This window comes from Ascaphus truei, chromosome 5 (genome assembly GCF_040206685.1).
Source record: "Ascaphus truei isolate aAscTru1 chromosome 5, aAscTru1.hap1, whole genome shotgun sequence".
Lineage (NCBI taxonomy): Eukaryota > Metazoa > Chordata > Amphibia > Anura > Ascaphidae > Ascaphus > Ascaphus truei.
The window spans coordinates 169,153,684-169,179,374 of record NC_134487.1 but is presented as its reverse complement, the minus strand read 5'-3'; the positions used below and the strand labels follow the sequence as shown (position 1 = coordinate 169,179,374).

The 25,691-nt window shown below is 44.7% G+C and overlaps 1 long non-coding RNA gene across 2 annotated transcripts in view; it reads left to right on the top strand.

The window, feature by feature from the left end:
- LOC142495564 (uncharacterized) overlaps window positions 1-16,468 on the top strand; it is a 29,242-nt gene extending 12,774 nt beyond the window's left edge. The window contains exons 2-6 of one of the 2 annotated variants that reach the window (XR_012801766.1): window positions 3,610-3,670; window positions 7,326-7,701; window positions 9,737-9,796; window positions 10,282-10,365; window positions 16,398-16,468. This is a non-coding gene — a long non-coding RNA (uncharacterized LOC142495564). The remainder of the gene's footprint in view (window positions 1-3,609; window positions 3,671-7,325; window positions 7,702-9,736; window positions 9,797-10,281; window positions 10,366-16,397) is intronic. The other variant, XR_012801767.1, reaches the window with a different exon arrangement.
- Window positions 16,469-25,691: the final 9,223 nt, after the last annotated feature.

Below are 25,691 nucleotides of genomic sequence, written 5' to 3'. Positions count from 1 at the left end.
GCAATGTCCAAAAGCACTATTAGCCACATTGGCTAACTGGGCTATTGGCCATTAGTTTAGAGGGGGATAGGTTAGTTGGGAGGGTAAGGGTAGGTTGTGAGTGATGGGGTAGTTGTCCCTAGAAGGGTGGTCAGACATCCCAGAGTGGTGGATGTAGGGGTTAACCCCTTGGTTACTTTAGTGGTTAGTAAACACTAAAGTGGCTAAGTGGGATAGGTAGTATAGTGTAATGCTTTGTTGCGGTGTGTTCCCTCCGTACCTCATGCTGCACAGCATCCCGTTGCAAGAAATCTCAGAGCGCATCCCCCACTGTGTGCTTCCTCCTTGCCCCCTGCTGTACAGCCTCCTGCGCACCTTACAGAGAGTGCGCGCCCACAGAGGGATTTCAAGGTTCCCACGGAGTTAGATTCTGCCCCTCCGCTTGTGCTGCATTGCCACCCCGTGCGCGTGCACACATGTCACGCGTGTACTGCTCCCCAGCTGCATGTCAATGCTAATATCTCCCTCACCTGTCTCCTGCTTCTCACAGCCTATCCCTGCCTCCGCAGAGGCCGCTCCTCCGCTCCACCCACGTCTCTGATTGGACTCCAGTTTCTATATATGCTCACTTCCTCTTTGGCTGAGCATAGTTATTGGTAGCCTTGTGTTCCCACATCTCTGTCTCTGTCTTGTTCTCTTTGCGTTATTTACCTTGTTGCTGTTTGCCTCCCTGTGTACCGATCCGGCTAGACTTTGGACCCTGCTCTGGATTATCGACCTGGCTTGCCTCAGACCTTACGACCTTCTCCTTCCCTGACCATGGCAAGCGGACTATCTACTTCTCTACTGGCTCCAACCCTTGACCACGGCACCTCGGACTCTGACTACCCCGCTGGCACCTACATATGACCTCGGCAAGTATCTAGACTAACCCATTCTCTCCAACCCAGACACGGCGTGCCTCCGCTGCTGTGGGTGCGCAGTTCTATACTTTCCCACCTCAGTACCGGGGTCCCGCCTTGTACGTGGTGAGCGCAAGTGTTACTCTATCTATCTATCTATCTATCTATCTATCCATATATATTTTTCTGCACAGATACTATACCCCCATCCCCATCGCTTCCTGCTCTGAACCCTACTCACCTCACCCTGGATCCATCACAGCCCAACAGAGTCCCAGCTCACCTCACACCAGACCCAGTAAAGCCCAATCCGGTACAAGCTCACCTAACACCAGATCCATCTCAGCCCAACCTGGTCACTGCTCACCTCACCCCGCATGCAGCTCAGACCACATCAGCAGAATATAGAAAGATATCTGGAGGCACCCACCCCACCCCCTGTGTCTCCATGCTATACCCTGTTATTACAAAACATCTCAAACGAGGAATACATTTTGGTGATCAGCCCACCTGATGGAGGGAGGGATCTGCATGAAAGTGTCATCCCAGAGCAGTTTGCTTTGCCTGCTTTCTAAAGCACACCTGCTGCACCACAGAGGCAAAGACCATGTATGATCTGTGGTAATGCAGTATGTGACATCCCGCTTTCTGTTAAACCAACAGAAACTCTGTCAAGATATGTAACAAACCGAATCAATTTGCCGTACTAATTTCCAAACAGCATGTCAGTTTTGAGCAGTATTCCCAGTGGTGCAAGCAAGTGAACTTTGACGGCTCGAGGGCGAAGAGGACGATTCCCATCAATTTTTGGAGAACCATTATTGAAGAACTGAAGAAGCCGTTTAAAATCAGAACTGCACATTTCAAAATCATCAATGACAGCATCAATGCAATTTTACAGCATCAGAGGACTCTGGGCTGAAGTCTTCCGAGCGAAGAAGATGAAATGATGTACCATTACTCAAAAACAGCAAGCTTGACCCTACCTGTCCTTCTAACTATCGACCTGTCTCCCTCCTGCCTTTTGCCTCCAAACTCCTTGAACGTCTTGTATTCTCTCGATTGCTACACTTTCTCAACACCTATTCTGTACTAGACCCTCTACAATCTGGCTTCCGCACTGCTCACTCTACTGAAACAGCCCTCACTAAAATAACTGACGACCTCCACGCTGCCAAAGACAGAGGTCATTACACTCTGCTCATATTACTCGACCTCTCTGCAGCATTCGACACCGTGGACCACCCTCTTCTCCTTCACATTCTCCATACTCTTGGTATTCGGAACAAAGCTTTATCCTGGATCTCCTCTTACCTCTCCCATCGTACCTTCAGTGTCTCTTTTGCTAACACCTCCTCCTCCTCTATTGATCTCTCTGTGGGGGTACACCAGGGCTCTGTCCTGGGACCCCTTCTCTTTTCTCTCTACACACTCTCTCTAGGTGACCTAATCACATCTTTTGGGTTTAAATATCACCGCTATGCTGACGACACACAAATTTACATTTCAACCCCTGACCTTACACCTGCTATACAGACCAAAGTTTCTGAATGCCTCTCTGGAATATCATCCTGGATGGCCATCCGCCGACTGAAACTTAACATGGCAAAAACAGAGCTCCTTATACTACCTCCCAAACCTGGCCCTACTACATCCTTCCACATTGCTATTGGAAATACGATCATTTACCCAGTAGCCCAAGCACGCTGCCTAGGGGTCACACTTGATTCCTCTCTCTCATTCTCCTCTCATATTCAAAACGTTTCTAAAACTTGTCGCTTTTTCCTCCGCAATATCACAAAGATACGCCCTTTCCTCTGTTACTCAACTGCTAAAACTCTGACTCAGGCCCTCATTCTCTCACGTCTCGATTACTGCAACCTCCTGCTGTCCGGCCTTCCTACCTCTCACCTGTCTCCCCTACAATCTATCCTAAACACTGCTGCCAGAATCACTCTACTCTTTCCTAAATCTGTCTCAGCGTCTCCCCTGCTGAAATCCCTCTCCTGGCTTCCGATTAAATCGCGTATCTCACACTCAATTCTACTGCTCACTTTTAAAGCTTTACATTCTTCTGCCCCTCATTACATCTCAGCCCTAATTTCTCGCTATGCACCATCACGACTCTTGCGTTCTTCTCAAGGATGTCTTCTTTCTACCCCCTTTGTATCTAAAGCTCTCTCCCGCCTTAAACCTTTCTCACTTTCTGCCCCACACCTCTGGAATGCTCTTCCCCTCAATACCCGACTAGCCCCCTCGCTATCCACCTTTAAGACCCACCTTAAGACACATCTGCTTAAAGAAGCATATGAGTAGCACTGGATAATCATGGACACATGACACAAAGCTTGGCCTCCTGCAGACGCACTTACTAGTATTCCCTCCTACTGTCTCTGTATGTTCTCCCTACCTACCAATTAGATTGTAAGCTCCTCGGAGCAGGGACTCCTTCCTTAATGTTACTTTTACAGTATGTCTGAAGCACTTATTCCCATGATGTGTTATTTATATTTGTTATTTATATGACATGTATTACTACTGTGAAGCGCTATGTACATTTTATGGCGCTATACAAATAAAGACATACATACATACATACATACTAAATAAATAAAGTTTTACAGAAAATGTTTATAATCTAAAAAATACAGTTTTACAGAAAATATTTTTAATGAAGTACATTTATTATAGTTGTTGTTTAATTCTTTTTTTCATTCTTGTGTTGCAGGATTGGCGGGCTGATTACAACACTGTTTCTGTGCAGGAAACACATCCAGTGCTACTGCCAGGTAATGTACTGTACTGTAATTCAACCATCTGCAGTATTTTCTTCTCTAAAAAACAATCTCAGAATTATTTAACATTTGAACATGTAAAAGAGACAGGAAGTTGGCAGTTGAATATTGTTTTATTGTAGAGGTGCAGCGGCCGTTATCCGACCATTTCTCGGGTTGAAACATGCATTATAGTGCGTGGAGGTCTGAGATAGTCCACTGCAGACTAAATGGCCCATCAGATTAACACAGCAGGGGTCCTTGCTGTGTTAATCCTACCGGGGTCTACCTGTCTGTAAGAGACCTGCGTGCCTCTAACAGGCGATTGCGGAGGTTTTATTTAATTTTAATACCACAGTATTGTAGCAGGGGTCTCCGGAGCTGAACTGCATTGATTTTAGGTCCGTGGAACCCCTACTTCCAGAGTTACAGGCCTTGTTATGGGGTGCTGGTATCCCCGCCATGTTAAAATACTGTTGGTCACGTGACCGTGGGATTTTAACATTGCAGGAGATACTGGGGCCTCTATCTCAGGAAGTAGTGGGTCCCCGAGGCTGAAATCAACTTTGTTCAGCTCAGAAGACCCCCTGCTCCCACACACTAGTATCAAACACCACCCCTCCACCCCCCCCAAAAAAGACGTCATCTTTGTGACGTCATCTTAAAGGGAAAGGAAGCTGAGCGTTTCTGATTGGCTGGCTTCACTCCCTTTTGATGACATCACATCCTAAGAAAAAAAACCTGTCCCATAGTTATCCCAGCCGATCAGATGTCTTGTAACCATTTGTCAGTAAAATGTGACGTCACATGCTCTATAAAAGCCTGTGCAGCCTCATTTGTAGGCAAGAAGCTGAAAGAGCAACATCTCCCAATGTGATTTGACAGTACCAGTACAGATGAAGATAAGGAAGAAACAAGAGTGGATTACAAGTACAGATGAAGCTAAAGAAGAACCCAAAAGGGATTACAAATTACAGATGAAGAAACGAAAGAAGAAAAGAATTCAAGATTTTACCTATGGACCTTGGCTGTTGAGGAGCATAGCGTTGTGGACCAGGAGTTGAAGCTGGTGTTGCTGTTGGAGTCAGATTTGGTGTGTGAAGACATCAAAAAGAAAGAAAAAGATGGATTGCATTTTATTTAATGTAACCATTGGTTGTTTAGGGATATATGTCAGCCCTCCTCCTGGCAGTAATACCTAGTAAGGGTTGGCAGCCAGGAGTAATCCTGGGTTATCCCCACACATGCAGCTCAGTGAGTCAGAGAAGGTGGGCAATCAGGCCTGCTGTCCAATCCGCGACAGAGGGCTGGTTCTCACTGGAACTGATTTAGTGAGTTGCACTTCCTGATTTAGCCAGTTGGTCTCTACCTTTGAGAGAGACAGGTTCACCCATACTAAGCTGTCATGGCTCTGGCAGGCTTGAGGCCCTCCCACCGGGGAGAGGTGGGGAACCATACCTCTTATTCCACCAGGGGATAAGGGAAGAGCAAGGACCACTCTCGGGGCCCTTGGCTGGGAGTGGATTCAGGGACATCCTGAGAGTGAATACCCTAAGAACTGCTGTCAACTGCTGCTGAATATTGGAAGACCCATATAAAGATCCTGTGTTTTTACCTATACCTCCTGGCCTAAGACTGAAGTCTATTAGGAGGAGGGGAGAGGAGTTCTTTTGCAGGGACTTCACCCCATACACCTTGGGGCTGCACGAGATGGGGGCTGCACGAGATGGAGGCACTGCACCTGTGAGTACTATTCGAGCAAGCCTGTCCTTTTCTTCCCCTGTAACATCATGTGGGAGACCCAGGGCCCCCTGTTGCCAGCAGGTATGCACCACACTAAGACATGTAACCGGAGTGAGTTTCCCAGAGAGAGGCCCTATGTGAGATCAGGTGGGGGAAACAGGGTTACATTAATATTGTATTTTTTTTTTTAGGTTGGCATTTGCATTGACATACAGTAACTTTTGTATTCCAATGTAAATGTCTTTTGTTTGGTGCTTGTTTTTTTTATTTGCAGGCTTTTTTTTAGTTTGGTACTGTATTGGCATTTTTATTAATTCAAATGTGCAGCACAGTAATGTCTTTTTTATTTGATGACTATTTATTTTTTTGAAGGTTGACTATTGATTGACAGAGTGACAGACCATTGGTGTGGTAATGTGCCAATCAATTGTTTTATTGACTGTTTTTGTTTTATGGCAATGCAATGTGGTTTTTATTTGATGCATTCACTGTATTTATGTTTTTGCAGGTTGCATATTGCCTGGCATAGCGGCAGCTCATGGGTGTGCCACCGTGCCAATCCATTGGGGTTTTTTTTGGCCTTTTTTGGATTCAAATTGAATGTGTTTTTAATTTGAGGCTTGGTTTGGTGATTGGCAGGTTGCATATTGCCTGGCTTAGTGGCAGTTCATGCCCAGAGGGCATGGGTGTGCCACCGTGCAATTCAATTGTTTTTTTGGCATGTTTTAAATGAAAATTTAATGTGTTTTTAATTTGAGGTTTGTTTTGGTGATTGGCAGGTTGCATATTGCCTGGAATGGTGGCAGCTCATGCCCACAGGGCGTGGGTGTGCCTCTGTGCCAATCAATAGTTTTTTTTATCAAAATTGAATGTGTTTTTTATTTGAGGCTTTTTTTGGTTATTGGCAGGTTGCATATTGCCTGGCATAGTGGCAGCTTATGGGTGTGTCAATGTGCCAATCAATTGCTTTATTTGCATTTGTAATGGGGTTTTTTCTATGTAATACTGTGTTTTATTTTGGGCCTGTTTTTTTTTTTTAGCTTCACCATTTATTGCTATAGTGTTATAGCATGCCCATATTATATGGGTAGTGGGTGTAGTGGGCCCTGGGTGGGTGGTTAGACCTCCTGGGTGGGTATTGGGGGATGGTGGGTTAACCCCTTTATTACTATAGTTATTACTAATCGCTAAAGTGATTAAGGAGTTAGGGGCGATTAGATTGTATTTTTTTATTGTACTGTTGCTGACAACGGAGGACAAGGACGGTGATGATGATGAGGACAGCCTTCATCTGGCCGGTGTAAGTGCATTTTATTTACTTTATGCTGGTTAATGTTTTATTTTAAATGGGCAAATGCACTATTATCCATATCGGGATAATAGTCATTTTGCCCATTACTTTACTGTATGTGTTAGGGGGTTTGTTGAGGGTACACTAGGGGGGTTGTGTATTGGTACAGTAGGTAGTAGGTATTTTAATGTTTATTGTGGGTAGAGGGATTGAGTGAAGGGGGTAGTTGCCACAGGGTGGGTGGTCAGGCCTCTGTGGTAGTAGGGGAGGTTAACCCTCTCATTACCATAGCGGTTACTACCGCTAAGCTAATGAAGGGGTTAACCCCCCCACTACCCACCCGAGAGGCCTAACCACCGACCCTGGGGCTATTACCCCCTTCACTCGCCCCCTCTGCCCCCAAGAAAACATGTCTCTGCAAATCGGCTTAGCCTAATAGTATTTCACTTGTAACGTCGTGCTGGTCGCAAGCACACTGTTTTTCCTTGTGCTGCCTTGCCTTGTCCTGCCTTTCTTTGCTGTACTTGATCTTGCAGTGCACCTAAGTGCAAATTTAGAATTTAATAAAATGTATTTGTTTTCATTTAATAGAGAATGAGTGCATCATCAGGGATTCTTTCTCTCTCGTATATACAGTGAATGTAATGATTGCCTCTTGATTGAAGAGCCAATCCACGTTGAGTTGCACGGCTGTTAATGCTGATTGCCTTCAGCCCACTTGATCATCATGGGACGAAGTAAGCACCGCAGGTGAATTTGATTAAGCAGTTATCCTGCTGTCAGTGTCAACTCATGGTTGAGTCGTTCGCCTGACAACTATTGGACGACACCTGTGCATGATCCTTTCAGCGTGATGAGCGTCACGAGACACGTCACGGAGGCGAGCCTTAGCCCGATCCTCACAATTTGAAGAACTTTAAGGGTTGATCTTATTTTCCATTGCAATCCTTTTACATGGTCACAAGGAGAACGGACACTGGAAATTGAACTATGTTCACACACTTCAAAGGCAGTAAGTAACATTACCACTGCCAGCACTTTCGGGTGATTTGTCAAGTCGAAATGATGTCCTTATAGTCCTGCACAACGCCTTCATATCAGATAACTAAGAAGAAGGTGTCGGGTATGGTTGGACCAATTTGTCTGTGGAAGTATTATTGATATTAAGATATGTAAAGGTGTGTGATATATTTGTTTTTAGACACATCACTGCAGTTGGAAAACGTTGTTGCCATAAAGAAATGTGACTCCTGTTTACTAAGCAGTACTATTCCATTAAACGCCTTCAGTTACAGTAAATGGACCATAAGGGGTCTTCTGTTGCCAGAAAGAGTCTTATTGAATAGCACTGATTAGTAAATATGGGCCTGTATTTTTAAATCTGCTTATCGCATATCAAGGTCAATGGTCAATATATTTTTGCTACTGTTATTGCTGAGAAATTCAGATTTTCCTTTGTAAATAAATTCTTAAAGGAACTGTTCCCACCAGTATTAGACTGGACTGTTTTTTTGGACTCAGATCAAACTCCCAAATTCTATCTCACCATTGTCACTTTACTTGAAACTCTACCAAGACTCATTTATTATGCATTTGTGTATTTCTTTTGGGCTTGTTACATGGAATCACAGAAGATTAACAAAAATAACAATTGTTTTTTTAACTTCTTAAAAGCAAAAGTGACTTGCATTTTATGTAAAATTGAAGTTAGACTTTCTTATATTTTCATTCCTGTTCTTTCCCCTCATTCTTTGTGATATTAACTTAGTAGACCTTATGAAATCTAGATGTAATATATTATTTCACGGCCTCCATTGTAAATTTTCAAGAAAGGACTTTAAAATTTGGCTTTTTCATTAGCTTTCATTACTTTTTATATTTATATATTCACCAATGAAACGTAGAGCAGATATTTGTTCCAAAATGTCAAGATATCACGAAAGTGCCGTCTGTATGTATAAGTGAAAAAACGAAAATGGTAACAGTTTACTAAAATAGGTAATTTTGTTCTGTCACCCACCATAATACATGTAGAGTGGTGTATAAGAAGGCATGAGAAGGTTGTTACCTCATACAACTCATGGAGGGTGTGCTCCATCATGTAGGACAGGAAGACCCTCTTATGGAGATAACCTGAGGAACCAGAGCTTTAGAACTGCACTTCTTCTGGGCATATGAAAGCAGATAATTATCAAATGAATAGGGCAAGATTTTTAAAACCACTCATTTGAGATCAGCAGCCACACCACATATATACTGTATGAATAAGATATGCGTTGGTTTGTCTAGCTCAGGACCTTGAAAAAAGGCTTTAGAATGACTAGAATCCCCCAGAGAATGTGCCTAGAACAAAGAATGCTTGCCACCAGTAGAGGGAAGATTCCGATGTCTTCCGTGTGAAGCTCGAGAGTCAGATCTGGAAGAAAGTAGTATAGGTTATTTCGGTGTAATATAGGGCAGATAAGATATATAGGGTAAATAAGAGATCCAGAGTGTGAGAGAGAGTGTGGGTGAGACAGACAGACACACAAAGAGAGAGACACACAAAGAGAGAGACACACAGAGAGAGAGACAAACAGAGAGAGACACACAGAGAGAGAGAGACACACACAGAGACACACACACAGAGACACACACACAGAGACACACACACAGAGACACACACACAGAGACACACACACACAGACACACAGACACACACACAGAGAGACACACACAGAGAGACACACACACACAGAGAGACACACACAGAGAGAGACACACACACAGGGAGAGAGAGACACACAGAGAGAGAGAGAGAGAGAGAGACACAGAGAGAGACACACAGAGAGAGAGAGAGAGAGAGAGAGAGAGAGAGAGAGAGAGACACACACACAGAGAGAGAGACACCCACAGAGAGAGAGACACACACAAAGAGAGAGAGAGAGAGAGAGAGCGAGCGAGCATGGGCAATAAATTAGCATAAAAATATATATATATCACATACAAATTAAAAAAAACCTGTAAAAGTTAAATAAAATACATTTATTTTGTTTCCTTACCTTTAGATGACCTGACTCACCGAATCCCGGGGACACCGCATGCTCTTTAACCAATCCATGCAACAGGTAAAAAAAAAAAAAAATTTTTTTTTTTTTTTTCTATTTGTAATCCATACCGTCACTCTCGGGGGTCTTCTGGGGTCTTAATCTGTATCTTCTTTATCTTCTTTACCTTCTTCCGGCACACCCTGGTCCTCTTCTTGGAGGAAGAGGTCCTCCCTCCTCGGCGTCTGGCTCAAAAATGAGACGACATAGGCTTTTATAGGCCTATGACATCACATTTTCGTCATATGGTTCCCACAGTCCTGATTGGGCCGTGAAAACCATGTGATTTTCAATATTTTTTTTTTGGGTGACATAATTTAAAGGGAATGGAGCCAGCTAATCAGAATGGCTGTGCTTCATTTGCTTTTTAGAAGTACCGTCACATGGTACTTGAGCCAATCAGATCATGGGAACTATATTCCCTATCTGATTGGCCTACTCTTTGACTGTAATAAAGGTGTTTTTATTTGAATCATTCCGTGTTCAGCCCCAGTTTTGCATTGCAGCAGTGCTCCGCTTTTTTCCTTCCGGAATTCTTCCTCATTCATGGCAGGCGTGATGCACGCACAATAACGGACTGACTACATACTGTGAGTACCCTCTTTTCTCCATTTATGCTTCAGGAGATGTGGACTATACATTTGGGTGCTGCTCTAGGGTGACCACATTTCTGAGGGGATATAGGAGGCCATTCGCTTACAGTCATCTGGTCCCATATACACACCCCAGGTACTTGCTGATTCATGTCCCCACATATGAGCACATATGCACACCGAGTCAGAGGTACACACAGAGGCTCATGAAGTCTGTCTTTAAGCAAGTTTATCATCTGATTAGTGATTTCTACAAGCCTTATGGACCTTGAGCACTGATACTAGGGACTTGTTCCTGTTTTGTTGTAACCACCCAATAAACCCGCTATTGTGCCTTAACCTCTTCATTGCCTTAGCAGCTATCCGCTAAGGTAATAAAGCTGCTTTAATGTTTTTAATACTAGTGTATGGGAGCATGGGGTCTCCTGAGCTGATTTCTGCCTCAGTGACCCCCTGCTTCCCGAGTTACAGGCATTGTTATGGGGTTTGGGGTGCTTGTATCACCACCATTTTTAAATCCTCTGTGTCATGTGACCGGGGGATTTAAATACTGGAGGAGATACCGGCACCCCATACAGGGGCCAGTATCTCGAGAAGTAGGCGGTCCCCGAGGCTGAAATCAATGCTGTTCAGCTCAGAAGACTCCCTGCTCCCGCACACGGTTAGTAAAAAATAAAAAAAAAGCAGCTTTGTTACCTTAGCGGCTAGCCACTATGGAAATATTTTCTTTTTTTTAATGGGGGTTTTGATACTAATGTGCAGGAGCAGGTGGTCTTCTGAGCGGAACCACATTGATTTCAGGCTTGGGGACTCCCTAATTCCTAAGATACAGGTCCCATTATGGGGTGCCGGTATCCAACTGCAGGATTTAAATCCCCCGGTCACGTGACACAGGAGATTTAAAAGTACAGGGGATACCGGCACCCCATAATGGGCTTGTATCTCGGAAGTGGGCGGTCCCCAAAGCTGAAATCAATGTGTTTCAGCTCAGGAGACCCCCTGCTCCGGCACACTGCTACAGTATTAAAATTAATATTGAAAATGCACGATCGCCTGTAAGAGCCGTGCAGGGAAACGCAGCATCTCCATGCAGCTCTTCCAGGCGCCAATTTTTTCTGTCAGTTATCTGCGATAGGATTTATAGCGTGATACCACTAATAAAAATAAATGTGCGATAGATCATTTTTTTTATCAATCCTTTAAAAAAATGGCGTTCATTCTTAGTAAATTTTTGCCCTCATGTTTTAGTGCACGATAAATCAATGCAAAGTCAGGTGCCAATGCACTGATTTTATCACAGCTTTGTGAATCGGCCCCTATGCGTTCCGCTGCTTCAGCTTCCTTAGTCTTATGAGACTCATAAGGAAGCTGATGCAGCACAACGCATGGCGTATAGACCTTGTTTCCTGCTGCCTCATGCTGACGCCGTTACACCTATCTCCCAGAATCAGAGCTGTGTCTTGTGATGTCACAAGCTGTGGTGACTCATGAGTGATGCTGTGCGGGTTGCGTGGCAGTGGGTTTTTGGCACTCTGAAGAGAGTATAAACCTCTAACTCAATGCGAATTTTAGTTTGTTACACTGTGAGTGCACATTTGTTTGTGACTTTTATGTACATATAAATACATTTGACTATACTATCTGCACCATCGTTTTACCTTATCTTTTAATAGCAACAATTAACAAACTACCAATGATGTATATATTTAAGTAATAATCCCCAAAGAACAGGGCATTACTGGTCAATAATGCCCCGTTCTGAGGGGATTATTACCATTAAAGGCTAAATGTAGGCTTTTTTTTTTATTTTATTTTTTTACATTTTTCATAAAAAGATCCACTTTTGTAATCATATTGATTTTTATCAGCATTGTATACATTCTAAGGCCGCGCTTATAGAGCCGGCGATGCGACCGATTACGTCATCTGTCGCCATCGCCACTAGCGAAAGTTATACTTTAGTTTTAAGCGACGTCGCTGGCGACAAGGTCAGTGATGTCACGAAGGGGGTGGAAAGCGCTCTCTGACTGGTTTAGAGACAGTCACATGGGACGACTGTCTCTAAAAAATAAAATTTACTCGGCTTCAACATTTTTGGTCGCGACATCGCTCCGTCGCGCTTACTATAAGCACTTGCGACGGCGTAAATGGATTTGCTTTGGAGCGCCGTCGCGTCGCCGTTGTCAGGCATTATAAGCGCAGCCATATGCTTTTACTGCACGTTTATTACATGAAAATTGTACATACGCACAGCCCCCCTCAATATACACAAACGCATTCTGCCGTCCCCCGTACACACTCTGCAGCCCCCCTCCTCTACACCCACAAAACACACTGCAGCCCTCCTCCACACTCTACACTCACAAAACACACACACAACACATACAGCAGCCCCCCTCTAAACCCACAAATACAGAACCACACACTGTGCCCCCTCTAAACCCACAAAACAACACACACTGCAGCCCCACTCTACACCCACATAACACACTGCAGACACACACACCCACAAAACAGACTGCTGCTCCCTCTACATCCACAAAACACACACCAGCAGCCCCCCTCTACACCCACTGCAGTAAACCCACACACTGCAGACACAAACACACAAAACACTCTGCACCCCTCCCCCACCCACAAAACACACACTGCAGAGACACACATAAACTAACAAAACAGACTCTGCCACCTCTACATCCAGAAGCACACACCAGCAGCCCCATCCCTACACCCACTGCAGTCCCCCTGTAAATCCACACACTACAGACACACACCAACAAAACACTCTGCACCCCTCCACCACCCACAAAACACACACTGAGCCCCCCCCCTACACAAACAAAACATACTCACAGCAGACGCACACAGAGAAAACAGACTCTGCTGCTCCCTATACACCCACAAAACACGCACTAACAGAAGACGCACACACCAATAAATCACTCTGCTGACTCCCTTTACACCCACAAAACACACAGCATACATACAAACCTTTCCCTTCACTCTCCTGTGTGGAGCTCTCTGCAGGCAGGGTGGAGGAGAAGTCAGTGCCTTGCTGCTGCCATAGTCCAATCTCATCCCCTGTCTAAGGCCCGGGCCATAGAGGTGTGGGGAGAGCGGAGGCGCGCTAATGCTGAGGCTCGCCTGCTTCAGTCAGCGCGATTGCACGGACTTGCAGGCGAGCCAGCGTGCGCGAAGGGAGCCGGGGGGAGGTGGTTGGAGGCGGGGCAGTGATGTCGCTGGGCCAATCGCCCACGACGCACTGACGTCAATGTCACGGCACCGACGTCACGGCGCCGTGACGTTGACGCTGCTGTGCAGTGATTGGAGGTTTTCAGCCGACAGCGCGCTGAAAAACAGCTTGGCGCTCGGCTGAAAACTCCAAAGCCTGAGCACGCCTGCGGACGCTCGCGTGAGCCCCCTCTCAAGGCATCCTCATTGAGGATGCAGGGGCTCAGCGTGGAGCGTCCGCACGCCTCAGCATGGCTGGTCCATCTATGGACGCAGCCTAAGAGCTGATCTCACTCTTTGTGAATGAGAACTGAAAACTGATTGGCTGAAAAACTTTCGCAGGGTGCCAAAAATTCTGGGCCATTACTGATTGGATAATGCCTGGAATTTTAACCAATCAGAGAGCAGGGATTTCAATAATGCCCGGAATTTACCAGCTTTAGCCTATAATATAGCGTGTACCACATCATAAATGTGAAATTTAGAAAATATGTACAAAATGAATAAAAAGAGTGGCACATTTTAACGTAAATAAATTAGAGGGGATATTTGGGGAATTTAGGGTTGGTTTTTAAGATGCTGATTTCTGCCTTTGTCACGTACTCTACATAGAACAATTTAAAAAGGTATGCCACTGCAGTTTAATGGAAGGATGGAAAACTTTTATTAAAAAAGGTCTACATTCAATATATCAAAGATTATCCAGTCATCTACACACATTAATTATATAATATCCACAATAAAACACTTATTTGTGTTAAATAGCTAAAACAGATGGAGAGTTCAGAAATAAAAAAGCTATAGGGTTCCAAAAAATATATTATTTTAAAACAATTTAGAGTTGGTACATTGTGGGAAGAATGAACAGACTGGTTTCTGCAAGCTCTGGGAATCGACTGGAAAATGTTGCATTATTTTGACACCTCCACAGAAGATGATTTATTAAGAAGTTTCCTTATATAAGTGACCTCATTGTCCATTCCCATTAAGACATGGATTCTAAACACTTTGCTTTCTATAAATAGTCTGGCTGTTATATTTAAAACACAAGGAAAAGCACAAAAGTAACAAGTAATAACTTCTCCAGACATTGTTTATTCTCAGGTTTCGCGTGTTTAATTCTATCCATCTTGTTCTCTTCCTATTTCTTTAAAGCATTTGTCTTCATTGAGAAGCGACAGTTTGATAAAGACATTATTGGTCACACATTGCTTTTATATGGGCTTATTGTCTTCAATAATATGTCTAAGATTTAGTAAAATACATGGTTGATGTAGACACTATAAGCAAAAATTCCCATTTGTTCTAGAGGCAATGTTCAAATTATTATGAAGATTGTGCACCAACAACTTGGTGACCATATACAAAATGTAACCAAGGAATCAATCAATGCATCCTCCAGTCACATTCTGCTTGCCCTAAATTGATTACACAGATTAACTACATAAACTCATGCTCATATACTGTACACACACAGATTGAAATACACAAATGCATGTACAGTGTGTACTCATTCATATACACACATTTACTGTATATAAGGAAAATGAAAAGAAGGCAATATGCCTTGGTCCTAAAGCAGTATAACTTGGGAGGAGATATATGTCTAAGCAGAAAACTTTCTAAAGCTCCATATGAGAAAAATTGGAAAATCTTTATACTGTATATCACCATTTTATTAAAGCTATATCCCCAGTGGCAAAGCAGTCAAAATAAAAATTTTACTGAAGCTAAAATCCAATACCTGGAAATATCAAGCTACCACCAAAAAAATAATGCTATTTGTTATTATCTACCCCAGGCCAATGTTGATTATGTGTATACTGTACAGTAATAGCCACTGCATACATAATCAAGATAACAAGACACCCTACATTTAATGATAACAATTACATATACATTTAATCCTATATTAATAAGTAAAGTGGTCGTCAAACCTTGCCTAGTTGGCAACTAAGGGCTTTGGTATGCAAGGTGTGGGTAGTTTCTATAGGTTTAGGGTGTAAACCTATATTAGGATGTAAATCTACAGTATACAGTAATAACTGCCCATATATTGCATACAAAAGAGGCTACTAAAATTTAGCATGGTGATGCCTTACTTACTAACCCCTAAAGCATACAATTGTCTTTAAGGCCTTGGGCATCGGCCATTATGGAATAGCTGTGGGGTGCCCCAGAATCTCAAATCACAGGAGAACCCCCTGTAGCTAGGGTAAATGAGATTTATTTCTCATGTATCCTATTAGTGCCACTGAGGCTAATAAAACCCTTGAAGAGAGGGTTAAAGATACATAAAAATGCTATGTATATTGTGAAAAGCGTAAATAAAGAAACACATCTGAGGATTATTGCAGAATAACAAATGAGTTTATTTCGCATACATATGAACACATAGAAGGAAATTTCAAGATAAAACTTCCCCAACGACATATTGGTCTACAAGCCATATTTATACCAAAATACTAAGCCCACGCCCCCTATATGAGGTGGCATGTGCGTCATTACATAAGCGTATACGATAAACAAAATATGAAAATGAACATTGAGTTAATAACATAACTGTAAGATTCATACTATTATTCAAGCCAGTGACCTTTTCTCTATATACGTGATTTCTGAGAAAGGGTGTATATGACCATGAGAACCACCCCTGAATGCGAGATGTGTCTGTTATCTATATTTTATTTTCATAACAGTTCTCCCATCTCCACGGTCTTGTGGTTAGCTGAGAGGCTTATTATCACTAAAAACTAAGGAGCAGAAAAGAAAAAATCTCTTTCATACTTCCCCAACAGGCATACAGACAATGAACAAAATGGATGACAATATCAGGCACTAAGATGGATGATGACTTAAAATGGCTGCTCAGATCCCAGTGCTGTTTATGTCAGACCCCCCCCCCCCCCCCCATAATGTACTTTTTTCTCAACTTTGTCAATATATATATATAATAAAAAATTGTTAAGTATTTATTTGTGATATTTGTTATGGTCATGGCTAATAACCTGGTAGGCTTTACTGATTGAGGTTATGTGTTGTGGGATTGAGTAGAAATGGTGTGGGGTAGTTAGTCCCTTCACCCCCTTAGAGGCAAATACCCTGAATAGCTGACCACTTATTTTTTTAAGAGGTTGAAACGTACACATACATGTATTTTTTTCTGGTTTACACAACAGAAACTTTGCATTGGGGCCTACAAAGTTTTTATTTGCCATGCATTACTAGCTTCTCGGGCATTAGAGAGTTAAATAACTTTTCTTCCATAGTATACAGTACTGATTTGTATAACATTAACCAAAGTCTCCTATTTGCATATGAATTTTTGCTGTTAGTGGAAGAAGTTGTGATAGTGCCTACTGCGTATCTCCTCCATTATCATCAAACACCTGCAAGAGAAGAAGGTCATTAACACATGGCTATCATGCATTTATAATTCTTAGTGAATATGACATTCAATCGATATAAATATGCCACATTATTGTATTCAGTAGAAACTGGTAGGGGTGTCTTTTTCTTGCCTCCCTTGGCCTCTCTCCCAAATGGGCCCCCTGAGTTGGCTTCCGGGGGCGAGACAATCTATGCTTAATCGTGCAGGACCGGGGGAGTGGGCTGGAGTGGTCCCATCCTTACCCCCCTAGATCTTTGTTGAGCCTTAAAGGCTCATTTGGTGGACACCAGTCCCGATCCGGTGATCGAGCATTCCTAATCATGTACTCGGCTGATTCCCTTGGGGGAGAAGGAAACTATCCATTGCATCAACTGAGGCCCAGCCCAAAACTAGCCTTTGTTTGGACTATGTGGCCAAAAGTCTTGATGCGAACCCCACACCACCTCTGTGATCATTAGAACCTCGCAGAACTGGAGGCACTTTCTTTAGGAAGCAGAGAGTAATAACGTACGAGGGCCTTGAGATGTTGACTACTAGGTTGTGGTGTCTCGCCCTTCAGCGGGATTACTGGGCCTGTAGGTTGTTGCAGGACATAGTGGTGGCAGCTCGGACCGCGACTGGAGGAGAGTTCCCTGATGTGTTCCCCTCTGAGGACTGTCAGGGCACAACCAAAAGTTAAACTGTTAAGCCTAAAAATGTTAAAAATGTTAATATCTTTACCAGGTTTTGATGCTTTACAATAACGTGTTATACAGTTATTTTCTTCATACTTTTATTGTACAGATAGACACTATTTAAATTTGAATATATGATCCCTCAGAGACATGTTTGACCTGCCGTTTTCATGCAGCACATTACCCTCAAAATTACCTGTGTTCTTACAAACACGGATGCCCTTGAAAGTAATAATTCTCTGCTACCGTCACAGGAACGTTGTTTCCCCTCTTCCCACAACTTATTTTTTACTCAACGGTAAACGAGCCCCAGAGTAGCTATTACCCATGGGAGCTTGGTTTCCCACCCCCACCACACACTTCACCCTAAACATAAGCTTACTCACAGGACAAAACAATGAAACGGCCTCAGCACAATCTCACAATCTACTTTTCTGAGATTTCTAGAGCTACAGTAAGAACACACTATAATTCTGCTTAAAATATTATCCCAAAATGTGAAAAGTTTTAATAACCTTAACAAAAGGCAAATGCCAATGACAGATTTCAAAACAAAAAGCGGAGTAAATACCTGTATCCAACTCATCTTACAACGAGATAAACCCTCTTAAAGAAACCATTCAAAACATATAAACACACAAAGAATAAAGAATCCCAAATGTAAGCAAATGTAAGCACTCATATAAAGATTACAAAATAATTTTAATTAAACACATCTACATAAAAAAACACACCATAAAAATACATGAAACCAAAACATGAACACCTCCTGTTCCTACACAAATCAAAAGGACTGTAGATAGAGATAACAAAATGCACAATTACTGTATACACTGGCGACACACTTTATTCGAGCTCGGCTAGTCCCACGAATTCGGGTATACCCGGGTGTATTGAGGTTTGTGACTGTTTTCTGCCCGAGTGCATTGAGTTATTTTCCAGCAGGGATTGAAGCATTTTATTCCCGCTGGCTGCAATACTGCATAGTACATATATATATACTGCATTACAATTCATGAATTTATGCCATCTGGTAGACACGCGAAGCATTGCAGCCTATTAAATCCTAATCATTATCATTTAACAGATCAGCCGCCCATCAGCCAGGCATGAACCCAGGCTGGGAAGGCAAATGCAATGGGGCTTGTCAGAGGTGAGGAGCGGCGCATTCCAGGTATCTGCCAGGTACATACCGGGTATTTGCTCGAATAAAATGAAGCTCACTATAGTATAGAAAGCATTTGGGACAAAGTACCCAATTGTAAGGGTCTGGGAGTCACGCCGCCCTCGGCGTGCTCCTCACTCACCTGCAGCTCCGCCGGGTCCCCCCGCGGCACGCAGGCGGCCTCTCTCCAGAACGCCGTTCATAGCTCCATGTGGGCGCGCGCGCGCGCACGCCAATACTCCTCTTCTACTGTTCAACGTCCCTCTCTCTATCCCCAGACTTGGCAAACAGCACCCTCTACCATCCGTACCTCTCCTGCCCCGATCCAGACTTCCAGACCACTCTACTCTCAAGACATGCCCTCGTGGCTGTTGGTGGCGTTATATCCTATCCCACCTCAGCACCGCGGTCCCGTCTCGTTTGTGGTGAGCATGCTCTGACATTATGCTCAGCCATACAAACATGGACCCTGCTGAGGTGGAGCGCACTTTAAATGCCCATACAAATCTCTTCACCAGGCTAGAGACTTATCTGGAACAAGCTGATAGGTGAATGGATACGTTACAGCAAAGCGTTCATTCCCTTACCATTCAAGTCCGAACTCTCAATCGACAACCCTCACCCGTGGCTTTCACAGCTTCCGCAACCGCCTTTCCAGCACCTCCGTTTACTTTGGAACCTCGTATTCCGGCCCCCAAACACTATGCCGGGGATCCCCACGGATGTAGGGACTTCTTTAACCAATGCCTCATCCAATTTCGACTCTCGCCCTCTCGTTTTGTCTCTTCTGTCTCCAGGGTCGGCTATATCGTGGCTCTTCTCATCGACGAGGCGCTGCATGGGCTTCTCCCATCTGGGAACAACAAGGTCCTCTCACACAGGACATCAATCTCTTTGTCGAGGAGTTCCGAGAGTCTTCGACACCCAAACACGGCAATTAACGGCAGCATCGTCTCTTAATCACATAACCCAGGGAGATTGACCCGTCGCCCGGTACGCCGGGGAGTTCCGCAACACTTGCTGCTGAGACGGGATGGAATAATGAAGCTCTATCTTCAGCGTTTTTGCAAGGCCTGTCGGAATCCCTAAAGGATGAGCTCGCAGCGCGGGAACGTCCCACTGACCTAGAGGATTTGATCAGGCTGTGTGTTCGAGTGGACCAGCGTCTGCAGGAGCAGAGAAATGAACGTTCTCGTTACCGTCAACGGGTTTCAAGGCATCTTGCTCCATCGTTCAAGGCGCCTACACACCCTTCCGGGGATGCCCCGGAACCAATGCAGTTGGGAGGTAACAAGCTGTCTGCTGCCGAAAAACAACGTCGGCGAAATGCCGGTCTCTGCATGTACTGTGGCAATTCCGGTCACATATTACCCCAGTGTCCCCACAAGCCGGGAAACGCCATCTCCCAATGAAATCCCGGAGAGTTTCGTTGGGAATACTGACACTTTCTCCCATCGTCAAAGACGTCCTTCCCACCAGGATAATGTTGCCTATAACACTGTCTGGAGAGGGGTTTCACACTCAAGCACGGGCGTTCATTGATTCCGGTTCCGCAGGCAATTTCATCGATGAGACTTTTGCTAGACGGAACAATATTCCATTTATCAGTAAGAAGACGCCAGTAGGTCTGGAGGCCATTGACGGTCGACCTCTACAGCCGGCATTCATCACGCTCCAGACGGTGCCTCTCCTACTGCAGTACATCGACATTCATACGGAGATCATTACCCTCGATGTTATCCACACTCCCTCGGTTGAGCTGATTTTGGGTCTCCCTTGGCTTCAACTCCATAATCCTTGCATCGACTGGACGGATCGGGAACCCATTCAGTGGGGTGCTCCTTGTGCCAAGACTTGTACCAGGATTTTCCAGAAGATTGGTGGGTTGTCTACCCTGCCAGAGAAGGTCGACTCCCTACCTTCTGTGTACTGGGAATTCTGTGATGTGTTCGACAAAGCACGTTCCGAGGTTCTACCTCCGCACCATCCTTTCGACTGCCCTATTGACCTACTACCCGGGGCACCTCTTCCCAGAGGACGATCCTATCCTCTCTCTCTCCCAGAGACTAAAGCCATGAACACTTACATTGCTGAGAATTTAGAGAGGGGTTTCATCCGAAAGTCTTCTTCTCCAGTCAGAGCAGGCTTCTTTTTTGTCAAAAAGAAGGACGGTTCTCTTCGTCCATGCATAGACTATCGGGGTTTGAATAACATCACACGCAAGAACCGCTACCCACTGCCCTTGATACCGGAACTCTTCGACCGTCTTCAGGGAGCAATTATCTTTTCTAAATTGGATTTAAGAGGTGCCTACAATTTAGTAAGGATACGTGAGGGGGACGAATGGAAGACTGCTTTTAACACCCATGACGGCCACTATGAATACCTGGTCATGCCGTTTGGTTTGTGCAACGCACCAGCAGTTTTCCAGGATTTCGTCAATGAGATTTTTCGGGACATTCTTAACATATTTCTTATCGTCTACCTAGATGACATCCTAATCTTTTCTAAGTCCCCTCAAGAACACATCAAACACGTTCAACAAGTGCTGTTACGCCTCCCGGAGAACCATCTCTTTGCGAAGTTGGAGAAATGTCAGTTCCATCTCAAGTCTGTGGCTTTTTTGGGATACGTTATCTCTGACTCCGGATTCAATATGGATCCAGAGAAACTTAAGGCTATTTTGGACTGGCCCCGCCCGACCACTCAAAGCCGTGCAACGCTTTCTAGGTTTTGCAAACTATTATCGACGCTTCATTCGCAATTTTTCTTCTACGGGGTCTCCCATAACTGCTCTCACGAAGAAGGGTTCAGATCCTTCATCATGGTCTGAGACCGCCATACGGGCATTTAATCTTCTGAAAAAGGCTTTTGTGTCTGCCCCTATCCTCACCCACCCAGATCCGAAACTTCCATTTACCTTGGAGGTAGATGCCTCTGACATCGGGGCTGGGGCTGTTTTATCCCAATGGACCTCTCCCTTAGCCAGACTACACCCATGTGCCTTCTTCTCGAAGAAATTTTCGTCCGCAGAACGGAATTACGATGTCGGGAACCGGGAGCTTTTGGCGATCAAGTTGGCATTAGAAGAGTGGAGACACTTCTTAGAGGGTACGGAGACACCTATAACCATACTCACAGACCATAAGAACTTTCTCTACTTAGAAGGGGCACGTCGTTTGAGCTCTCCCCGCTGGGCACTATTTTTTTCACGATTCAATTTTCTTATCTCCTTTATTCCTGGCTCCAAAAATCTAAAGGCGGACGCTCTGTCTCGCCAGTTCCCGGCATAGGACATATCTGAAGAACAGCTAGAGACGATTATTCCCTCTAGATGTATTCTGTCCGCCAACTCCTTTGATATTTTGGACAAGATTCGATCCGAGCAATCACAAGCTCCGAGGGGGCTCAAGGTCCCGGAGGGAAGACTCTACACGGCACCCCAACACCGCAAAAGGGTTCTCGAGTGGTGCCATTCCTCTAAATCAGCAGGACATCCAGGGATACGGAAAACCAACGACCTTGTTCAACGTACCTTCTGGTGGCCAGAGAGTGCTAAGGATGTGAAGGAGTTTGTTAAAGCGTGTGGCACGTGCGCTCGCAACAAAATACCCCGGGTCAGACCAGCAGGCCTTCTTCTTCCCTTACCCATTCCAGACCATCCCTGGAACCATATTTCTATGGACTTCATTGTAGAGCTCCCAGACTCCAAAGGAAAGAATACGATTCTTGTGGTAATTGATCGTTTTTCCAAACAGACTCACCTTGTCCCCTTGTCCCCTTGTCCCCTTGAGGGGTCTTCCAAATTCCTCCAGGCTTGCGGATGTTTTCATCCAGGAGATTTTTCGTCTTCACGGAGTACCTTCAACCATCGTCTCTGATCGTGGGTCCCAATTTGTGTCAAGATTTTGGCGAGCCTTTTCCCGTAAAATGGGTATTTCACTTCAATTCTCCTCGGGATACCACCCACAGACCAATGGGCAGACGGAGAGGGCCAACCAAAACCTGGAACAATACCTTCGGTGTTTCATAATCGATACACAGGATGATTGGGTGGATCTACTTCCTTGGGCTGAGTTTGCTCTTAACTCCCTTCGCAATGACTCCACTCAAGAATCTCCCTTCTTCATAAATTGTGGCTTTCATCCTTCCTGTCTACCCTTCTCCCCTCTATCTTCAGGAGTACCAGCGGTTGACAAGCGCATCTCCTGGCTGAAAGACTTATGGACGAGGATTCAGGAGAACTTAAAGGTGGCTACAGGGAGACAGAAACTCCAGGCAGACTGTCTTCGACGCCTGGTTCCGGAATTCGTCCCAGGAGACAGGGTTTGGCTTTCTTCCAGGAATATCAGACTAAAGGTTCCTACCATGAAGCTAACACCTAAGTTCCTCAGTCCCTTTCCTGTGGTCAAGAGGATTAATCCTGTGGCTTATCGTCTGCGCCTTCCACCCTCGATGAAGATTCCTTCAGTCTTTCATGTTTCTTTGCTTAAACCAGCATTCCAGAGTCCTCGCTTTTCTAAGACTACGTCTCCTCCACTTCCTCTTCTGATCCAAGGTCAACAGGAGTACGAGGTTCAGTTTATCCTGGATTCTAGGATTTCCAGAGGAGGAGTACAATACCTGGTCCACTGGAGGGGGTTTGGACCAGAGGAACGTTCCTGGATTCCCCACCGGGATCTCCACGCGCCTCGACTCGTCCAGGCTTTCCATCGTAAGAATCCCTCCAAGCCATGTCATGGACGCCCGGAGGTCGCCCCTGAAGGGGGGGTACTGTAAGGGTCTGGGAGTCACGCCGCCCTCGGCGTGCTCCTCACTCACCTGCAGCTCCGCCGGGTCCCCTTGCCGCACGCAGGCAGCCTCTCTCCGGAACGCCATTCACAGCTCCACGTGGGCGCGCGCGTGCACGCCAATACTCCTCTTCTACTGTTGGGCCGACGGCTACACCTGGTCACGCGCCCGCAAGCACAGCTACACGGAGGCGCGGCCACACGGAGCCACACCAACCCCTTAAAGGCACAGCACCTCAAACCGTTGCTGCAATCAAATGCAGTCTTACTACTGGGCTTTATGGCTCCTTCCCTGGGACTCATTCTGGACCTATCCCTGCCGTAGCCTGGCCCTTCCACACCCACCCACATTGCTGCGCTGCCATTGGACCCTCTCTCCTATATATACCTTACAGTGTCACTGACTCGTTGGCTGAGCATAGAACCAGTTGTTCTCATCACTCTCTGCCTCCCTAGTCCTGTCTTGTCCTGTCTTTTTGCAGTCTTCCTCGTGTACCAAACCGGCTTCCGCTACGTCTACCCGCACCTCTTGCTTCCCGAACTCGGCATACGGCAACACGACTCTCCGCACCTCTGGCATCCCAATCCCGGCAAACGGTAAACGACAACGTCCCTCTCTCTATCCCCGGACTTGGCAAACAGCACCCTCTACCATCCGTACCTCTCCTGCCCCGATCCGGACTTCCAGACCACTCTACTCTCAAGACGTGCCCTCGTGGCTGTGGGTGGTGTTATATCCTATCCCACCTCAGCACCGCGGTCCCGTCTCGTTTGTGGTGAGCACGCCCTGACACCAATACAATCACGACCGGCTGGTCATAAAAGTTTATACTTAGTAACAGTGACGAGATGAGCAGAAGTATCTCTAGCAGAAAATACCACAAAGTAAACGGACAGTACCATGATGTGTAATATATAGCCTACACATAATCCACATAGCAGACAAATAGTATCAGATATACTGAATTGCAATCTTATAGGTTAAGAATAGTGTATACTTATCACAAATTGAGAAAGGGGAAATACAGTCACTGCTTGGCACTAGTACTATATGTAAACATGATAAGAGTAACCTGGTGAGGACAATTACAACAGCAGTCCTGTATGTAACCAGAGAAATCGAGTGACAAAATACTATACTCAGCTGAGTGACCACATGATAAATCCAAAATACTGGAAAATGAGCCCAAGCTGAATCAGCAAGTAGATAAGTGGTAAGTTCATAAGGATGATGCAAAGTTCATGGTTAGGAGGGGAAAGTCCCAGGTTGGCCCACTCGAAGCGTTTCGTCCCACCAGACTTCTTCCTCGAGTGGTGATCCACGTACTCAAAACATATCACGAACTGAAAACAAGCTAATTACTCATATACAGTAGCTAGAGCAACAAGATGTGAAATAGCCAGAGTATGTAAGCTAATCAAAATACCCTCTATCCTGGGTATTAGGAACAAATTGTGGCATCTTGTCAAATGGAAAAACTGACTAGTTTCCTTAATGACTCCTGCCATTAAGTCCAAAAAGCATGGTAACCTTGGCTCTCATGCAGTCCCTTCACATGTACAGTAAATAGTAATTCAATCCTGCTATAAATAAACCTACATAAAAATTAAATGGGTCTCTGCTAAAGATCAATCTCTCTCTTTGTCACGAAAGATGTTTTCTGATCTGACAACCACTGAACAAAAGGATGTAATTTGTACATGGCATATTTTATCTCCCCTGTGGTGTAAAAGCTTCCCCCTCCCTACCTTCCCTTTATCGTTTGTGCCCCGCCCCCCATTAATGTGCTTTGTTTAAATGAAAATGACAATAGAAATGTAAGTTAAAACAAAAAAAAATTCAACTACTGTAGATAATTGCACTAGGATCTCTGCCACTGTCATACTGTATACCACCCCACAGGACCTTTCAGTACAAACAGGAACTAGCCACACAAAAAAATCACTTTGAACAGCATTAATATAATCCTCTGTGACTTCAACTCCTGTGTAAATCAGCACAACACCAATACTACTGTATATCTCTCTCTTGTGCAACGAAGAATCTAAGTTTTACGCAAACTCATGATATC